Source organism: Aplysia californica, unplaced genomic scaffold (assembly GCF_000002075.1).
Source record: "Aplysia californica isolate F4 #8 unplaced genomic scaffold, AplCal3.0 scaffold02340, whole genome shotgun sequence".
Taxonomy (NCBI): Eukaryota; Metazoa; Mollusca; class Gastropoda; order Aplysiida; family Aplysiidae; genus Aplysia; species Aplysia californica.
Window position 1 is genome coordinate 9,272 of NW_004799610.1, and position 7,337 is coordinate 16,608.

General features: G+C 42.1%; 1 long non-coding RNA gene across 1 annotated transcript; it reads left to right on the top strand.

Moving 5' to 3' along the window:
- The first annotated feature begins 291 nt into the window (after nt 1–291).
- On the top strand, nt 292–7,250 carry LOC101854145. Its single transcript, XR_221288.3, has 2 exons — nt 292–2,157; nt 7,175–7,250. It is a non-coding gene; the product is annotated as an uncharacterized LOC101854145 (long non-coding RNA).
- The last annotated feature ends 87 nt before the right edge of the window (nt 7,251–7,337 follow it).

Consider the following 7,337-nt stretch of genomic DNA (forward strand, 5'->3'; position numbering starts at 1 on the left):
CTCTCTCTCATTTCCCCACTCATTCTCTCTTTGTTTCTTTTTCTTTCTCTCCCCCCCCCCCTCTCTCTCTTTCTTTTCTTCCCTCTTTGTCTCTCTGTCTCTTTCTCTTCTTCCCTCTGTCTCTCTCTCTGCCTCTCTCTCTGCCTCTCTCTCTGCCTCTCTCTCTGCCTCTCTCTCTTTGTCTTTCTCAGTCTCTATCTCTCTCTATCTCTCTCTGTCTCTATGTCTCTCTGTCTCTTTCTTTCTCTCTCTCACCCTCTCTCTCTCTTTCTTTTCTTCCCTCTTTGTCTCTCTGTCTCTCACTCTCTCTTTCTCTTCTTCCCTCTGTCTCTCTGTCTCTCTGTCTCTCTATCTCTCTGTCTCTCTGGTTGATTGCACACCACCCCTCGTCTGTGCTCAGAAATAGAAAAAACATAAACATTTGGAAGCGGAAGCCGCGTTGTCTCTGATTCGAAAGCGAAACTGCATACAGTTGCGAACGTGTTGTCTGTGCCTTGTTGATCTGAATTCGGAACCTAAGGTAATGATCAGATGGCTGTGGTGGTTTATTGTAGCTGAAAGCTTTGCAGTGTAGACTAGTATAGATCTATATCTAGACTCTAGATGATGTATCGTGTAGAACCAAACAAGACCCACAGAGTCTCCCGAGGGAGAGAGACCAGATCTAGACCTCCTTAGATCTATATATCTAGATATAAATTATTATAAATATAAATATAGATCTAGAATCTAGAATGTAGACCTAGGCCTAGGCTTGCCTTTCCTTCTTAGTAGTCCCTCACTTATTATAACTAACTAATGTCCACTGGAACTGCATGCAATGTACTGGCCTTTGTAGAGCTAAATCTAAGTTTTTTTGAAGTTTGATGGGAATAGCACACAGTGAGCCTAACCCTAATTACTAATACTAATACTAATTTAGTAAAACAAATTTAAGCTTCCTCTATTACCGAGTATTGGCATTCACTAATTAATGACTAGATTCTAGATCTAATGGCAATGTTAGATCTATCTCAGCTGGGCACTTTGTAGAGCTAAATCTAGGGTTGTTTAGAAAAGCGTTTGATTGTATATCACACGGTGAGTCGAACGCTTAGTCAACCAAGTAAGCTTCCTATTACTATTATTATCATTACCGACTTAAAATGACATTCACTAACAAATGACTATAATGGCAATGCTCAATGCTAGATCTAGGGCTGTTTAGTGTTTGATTGGAAATGTCACACAGTGAGCCGAACGGTTTTAACTAATTAAAAGTTGGGGGCTCGGGTGACTAATCAACTAAGTGAGTAGGCCTAGATCTCGAACCGTCATTTCAGTTTGGGAAATTTTTCGCAGCTCGTCCGACACAAAAGCATAAGCCTAGATTTTTTGTCGAATAACTTTCGATCCCGTTTACTTTTAACCTAGATTCTCTAAACGGCACTCTTCGAGGGAAGTGGTCCCGGCTTAACACCATAGAAATAACACTAAGACTTGTAGTCAGAAACAAAAACACAAGTCGAGTAAAAAAGCTGTCTTCGGTAATTTTTTTCCCTTACTTCAAGTTTAGAATATTTCCCACATTAATTTTTTAATCGGCTTCCTTTTTTGTTTCCGATTGCAAGTGTTATTTCTACGGAATTAGGCCGGGACTACTTCTCCCGAAGAGTGCCCTCTAAACGAGTGACAACCCCGTTTTGTTTTTTCGAGCAAAACTTTTTTCAACGTTATAGATTGGTGTGGAAGGGCACTTTTCTTAGAGAGGCCAGAATATTGCTCGATATGAGTCGGGCGGAACTATTTTCTTACGGATATTGATAAGTAAATGGGACAAACTGATACAAGACCGGGAACGGTAGCTCGATAACATTAACAATCAGTGCCGTCTGTCTCAAGTCATCCGTAAGAAAATCGTGTCTTTTCATCGGACAGGCTACAGCACGGGCAAAAATAGTTTTGGTGTCGACGGACATCCCCGCTCCGTCCCTCATGTTTAAACTGACTGCGTCAGTGTCGTTCTGTAGGTATTAATTTTAAATAACGTTTCCAAGCCCTCTGACCTGGTAACCGTAACAGTTTTGGTCAGGTCCATTTTTCCCCTTCTCTTTCCCCCGATCTCGGAATCTTCGCGGAGAGGAGCAGCGCCAGCCGTTTGCCAGCGACGAGGAGACGGTGAGTTCTCACGCATCCTCAAACCCGCACACACGCACGCACCAACACACACACACACACACACACACACACACACATACACTCGCGCGCGCTTGGCAGTCCGACCCGAAATAGGTATATTTAATTAAAACATTTCCAGTCGAAAGTCGGGCTTGAGTTGTTTTCTTATTCGTACATTCATATAATATAAGTGAGACAAATTATCGATAAAAGACCAATGCGACAGCCATATACATATATTGTACGCACACAAACACACGCACATGCATGCATGCGCGCACGCACGCACGCATGCACACACGCTTGCACGCATGTACGCACACACTCAGGAAAAAGAGAGGGGAGAGAGAGAAAGAGAGGGAGAGAGAGTCAGCAGCACTTCCCGGTGTGTCCCGTAGGTCTGCGCTCATAGAAAAAGCTCACTTTGGGCGTATATTTTTCCAGTCTAGCGGAAAATACAAATCATCGCCAAACCTTTCGTGAAAGAGAAACAAATATTTTGAAAATAAGGGGCAAAGATGTTGTCACCCCATAACCCCTATTCCCCCCCTCTCTCTGCTCCAACCCACCCTCTTTATCTCTCTCTCTCTCTCTCTCTCTCCCTCTCTCTCTCCCTCTCTCTCTCTCTCTCTCTCTCTCTCTCTCTTCCCCTTTCTTTCCGCTCTCTCTCTTCTCTTCTCTTTCTCTTCTCTTCTCTCTCTCTTCTCTTCTCACTCTCTCTCTCTTTCTCTTCTCTTTTCCTTCTCTCTTTCTCTCTCTCTCTCTCTCTCTCTCTCTCTCTCTCTCTCTCTCTCACTCTCTCTCTAGGTCATTAGAACCAGAAAACCTTCCTCTATAACACACTGATAATCGGCATGAATCGGAAAGAAAGAAATTTGTTGAAAATACCGTTTAATGGTATATTATCGAAATTATCAAATATCGATACCCGATTATTTAAGAATCGCACGTCATATCTCACACTGCAAACATTTTAAACCACTGTACGGGGCTCTGTTCCTTAAAACTTATGTTTGTTATCCTAAATATGGGAATTTGAGTTCTAAGCCTAAAGATTTTTAACGGGGAGCTAAAAAATTTGAGTAGTAATGTACATTGAGTAATCGATACTAGTAGCTGTTTACAAATGAGATATGAGAGAAAGTGGTGGTGGGGAAGCAGTAAGAAGAAGGAGAAGGAGAAGGAGAAGGAGAAGGAGAAGGAGAAGAATAAGAAGAAGACGAAGAAGAAGAAGAAGAAGAAGACGAAGAAGAAGAAGAAGAAGAAAACCCAGCCGTAACCATTATTACACTACAGACCGAAGTACAGACGAACAAAAGCACAGAAAAAAAGACGAGGTGTGCAAATCTGCTCTTCCCGTTGTGTCCCGGAGGTCTGCGCTCTTCGATAAAGACGCACTGTATGCGTATTTTATTTCAGTGGACAAACCCTTCGTGAAAGAGAAAGACAATCGTTTGAAAGTTGTTATCTCCCCATACACCTACCCCCCCCCCCTCATCTCTCTCTCTCTCTCTCTCTCTCTCTCTCTCTCTCTATTTCTCTCTATCTATTGCTCTCTCACTCTCTATTTCTCTCTCTATCTTTCTCTCTCTGTCTCTCTCTCAATATATTTCTCTCTAGCTCTCTCTCTTTCTCTCCCCCCCCTCTCTCTTTCTATCTCTCTCTTTCTCTCTCTCTCTCTCTCTCTTTCTCTCTCTCTCTCTCTCTCTCTCTGTATTTTATAATTTAACTCGCTTGGTCTTTTACGTTCAGTCACGGCTTCCATCGCCTTTCTTCGGTAGATTGCACACCACCCCTCGTTTGTGCTCAGAAATTAGGAAAAACATAAACATTTGCCAAGCGGAAGCCGCGTTGTCGAAAGCGAAACTGCATACAGTTGCGAACGTGTTGTCTGTGCCTTGTTGATCTGAATTCAGAACCTAAGGTAATGATCAGATGGCTGTGGTGGTTTATTGTAGCTGAAAGCTGTGCAGTGTAGGCTAGTATAGATCTAGATCTAGATTTAGACTCTAGATGTTGTATCATGTAGATCTAGATCTAGAACCAAGGGAGAGAGACCAGATCTAGACTTAGAATCCAGACCTAGGCCTAGCCTAGGCTTGCCCCTCCTTCTTACTTCTTCTTAGTCCCTAACTTATTATAACTAACTAATGTCCACTGGAACTGCATAGGCTAGTATAGATCTAGATCTAGATCTAGATTCTAGATATAGATGTTGTATCAGTCGTGTAGAACCAAACAAGACTCACAGCTAGGCTTGCTTCTCCTTCTTAGTACTTCTTAGCTCTTAGTCCCTAACTTAGTATAGATGTAGTCTGTAGACTGTAGTGATTCTAACTTATGACCACTGGCACTGCATGCAGTGTACAGGGGTAGGACTGGCCTTTGTAGAGCTAAATCTAGGGTTTTGTGTATAATGGGAATAGCACACGGTGAGCCTAACCTTAATACCTAATACTAATACTAGATCTAGTTTTCTAGATCTAGATCTAGAAGATTCTAATACTAATTTATAACTAATATTTAATCGAAGTGGCTAGCCGTACTTAGATCTAGGTTTGGCCCTATCGACTCAAGCCTGTTAAGTACACAGGTCTCATTAGATCTAGATCTAGATCTAGATCTAGTAATTATTCAGGTTCAAATGCATGCAAGTCAGAAAGGCACCTTTTTGTTTTGTCTGAAATACAAATACTTTAGGCATTGCAAACTAAAAATTTCTTTTACAATTCAGCCATCAATATTAAGTACGGCTAGCCTGACAGTCTAGCCGTCCTTAAGTACGGCTAGCCTGGCTAAGTACGACTAGACTGCCAGTCTAGCCGTACTTATCTTAGGCCCTATTAACATTAGAAAACAGGAGGTTTAAAATACAAATACATACACTGTCATTAAGGCACCTGGTTTCGTCTCAAATGCAAATACTTTAGGTAGGTACTGCACACTAAAAATGTATATTTACAATTCAGTAGGCCTATTTTTTTGTTAAATGGTCAGTCTAGCCATCATATTAAGAATAAGTACGGCTAGACTGCGAGTCTAGCCGTACTTCTGCCAGTCTAGCCGTCATTAAGTACGGCTAGCCTCTTCCATATTTAATAGGCCACCTCTATTCTCACCCGGAGTGAGAATAGTGCAGGCGAGTCTTGTGGCTATTCTCACCCGGCAAAACCACATATTTCTACACTGTGATAACAGAAAAATTGTAGAATTCTGTGCCGTGAACAAACGTTCCATTACAATTGTAGCCTACTAAAAGCGTACAATTTTGTCTGTGGGCAGTGGAGAGAGAGAGAAAGAGAGAGAGGAGTAGCGCGAGAATTTCCGGGCAAAACAAAATGGCGACCCGCGTAGTTCGGCTCGATTCGAAAAGTTAAATAGCCGTAGCATCTTTGTAGACAACCAAATTTATTTACTTTTGTGTTTTAACATCATTTTTTAACTTTGTTTTGGTCAATTTGATCGTCCACACCGATAGACAGTATTCAGAAAGAGACGGAGAGAGAGAGAAGAGGGGAGGAGTTGATCCTGCGAGAACTTCCGGGCGGGTGAGAATAGCCACTTTCTATTTAATAAAACAAAAGCTTCACTAAGTAATGACTAGATCTAGATCTAGATCTAGATTCTAGATCAAGATCTAATAGCAATGCTAGATCTATCTGAGCTGGGCACTTTGTAGAGCTAGATCTAGGGCTGTTTAGAAAAGTGTTTGATTGGAAATATCACTCGGTGAGCCAAAGGCTTAGTCAACCGAGTGAGAATCCTATTATTATATTATTACCGACTAATGGCATTCACTAACAAATGAGTTATCAAACTTCAAACAAACTTAGATTTAGCTCTACAAAGGCCAGTAATGGCAATGCTTAATGCTAGGACTTGGCTTTGTACAGCTAGATCTAGGGTTGTTTAGTGGTTGATTGGAAATGTCGCACGGTGAGCCGAACGGTTTTAACTAATTAAAAGATGGGGGTTCGGATGGCTAAGTAAGTGAGTGGGTCCAGATCTAGTGAGTTTAGACTCAACAGTAATGTTAAGCAAATGTCGGTGTTTGACACCGTTAACCAAACTGCCCCTCTGGGATCAATAAAATTGTAATTTATAAATGTATCTCTTTAATGGTTCACTTTGAAGTCAGTATTCCATGAGTAAGAAACGCGAGTGATTCTTGAATTAAAAAGTGGAGACCTCGAACCGTCATTTCAGTTTGGGAAATTTTCTGCGCTCGTCCGGCGCAAAAACATAGGCCTAGATTTTTTGGCGAATAACTTTCGATCCCGTTTACTTTTAGCCTTGTTTCTCTAAACGGCATTCTTCGAGAGGAGTGGTCCCGGCTTAACTCCAAAGAAATAACACTAAGAGTTTGTAGTCGGAAACAAAAACGGAAGTAGGGTAAAAAAGCTGTCTTCGGTATTTTTTTGTCGTTCGAATTTAGAATATTTTCATCCTAATTTTTTTCTTCATCGGGTGGCATTGTGACCCTGGCAACTCAAGCCAGCTTTTTTAATCGGCTTCCGTTTGTGTTTCCGATTGCGAGTGTTATTTCTATGGAATAAGGCCGGGACCCCTAATTCTCCCAAAGAGTGCCCTCTAAACGCGTGACAACCCCGTTTTGTCTTTTCGAGCAATACTCATTTCAACATTACAGATTGGTGTGGAAGGGCACTTTTCCTGAGAGGCAAAAATAAAATATTGCTCGATATGAGTCAGGCGGAACTATTTTCTTACGGATATTGATGTAAATGGAACAAGACCGGGAACGGTAGCTCGATAACAATCGATGTCATCTGTCCCAAGTCATCCGTTTAAAAAAGCGTGTCTTTTCGTTGGACGGGCTACAGCACGGGCGAAAATAGTTTTGGTGCGGACGGACATCCCCGCACGGAACCTCAATTTTCAAACTGACTGCGTCACTGTCGTTCTGTAGGTATTAATTCTAAATAACATTTCCAAGCCCTCTGACCTCGTAACCGCAACAATTTTGGTCAGGTCCGTTTTCCCCCTTCTCTTTCCCCAGATCTCGGAATCTTCGCGGACGCAGTATCATGTCTGGAGAGGAACAGCCCCAGCCGTTTGCCAGCGACGAGGAGATGGTGAGTTCTCACGCATCCACAAACCCACACACACAAACACACACACACACACACACACACACACACACACACACACACACACACACA